Source organism: Elephantulus edwardii, unplaced genomic scaffold (assembly GCF_000299155.1).
Source record: "Elephantulus edwardii isolate Elephantulus edwardi_28Jun2011 unplaced genomic scaffold, EleEdw1.0 scaffold00101, whole genome shotgun sequence".
Taxonomy (NCBI): Eukaryota; Metazoa; Chordata; class Mammalia; order Macroscelidea; family Macroscelididae; genus Elephantulus; species Elephantulus edwardii.
The window spans coordinates 4,709,014-4,709,937 of NW_006399851.1; the positions used below are offsets into that span (position 1 = coordinate 4,709,014).

At 44.9% G+C, this 924-nt stretch overlaps 1 pseudogene; it reads right to left on the minus strand.

The window, feature by feature from the left end:
* The window catches only part of LOC102861064, a 9,107-nt pseudogene extending 8,665 nt beyond the window's left edge, over positions 1–442 (minus strand).
* Between the last annotated feature and the right edge of the window lie 482 nt (positions 443–924).

Consider the following 924-nt stretch of genomic DNA (forward strand, 5'->3'; position numbering starts at 1 on the left):
ACACACACACACACACACACACACACACACACACACACATATTTCTTGTTGTGTACAATAGAGTCAAAACTGCTCCATAGCTGACCCTCTGGCAGGTTGTCAGAGGCAGTTAATTGCACAGGAGGAGACTGCCCATCGTTTTTCTTTGGAGCAGCTGGTGGTTTTGAACCACATGCCTGCAGGATTGCAGAGCAGCTTCTTGCCACTTTGTATGGTGCGTGCCTTGACTCTAAAATATGGCCAGATCCAGCCTGGATTTCTTCTAGCTCTTGCCTTCTGGAGCGTCTCTTCATTTACATAATTGCAAAGTGAGGTCTAACTAAAATCCCTCACATTCCTAATGAGTCTGATGAAGTCCCCAGGGCAAGTGCTTGTGGCTGCTTCATAGACACAACATGTCCATTCCACTCATTGCCCTCTACCTAAGCCCTTTGAGGGCCATCGTCTTTTTAAAACACATATTTCCTTATTTTGTAATATTGCTACCTGCATTTCTGCAATCAAGCTGGATAGACTTTCCAGGGTAGGGATTTGCACCCACCAGATGCCCTCAGGGATGGAACTACTTGGTAGACACTATGGCCTCCAAAGAGTAGTGGAAATCAAATGCCCAGCAATGCCTCATGGCAGCTCTTAATAACATCCTGCTACTCCTTAAAGGAAGTAGGACAATACTTGCCAGGCAGGGGAGATAACACAGTCACGAACGTGGTTTTTCCAGGGTGAGGCTTATCCATTGCACTCTGGATGTGCTAATCCCTATGATCTCTCAAAATGTGGGAAACTCAGCTTCATAATTTGTGGTAGTGGGGGACTGCATTCATGCTTTTCCCTATTTAAAATAGAAAAAAAGTAAGTAAATTAGAAAAAAATAGGATGACTAAACTGAAGTCAAGCCAGCAGCCAGTTGCCACCCTCCAGGTA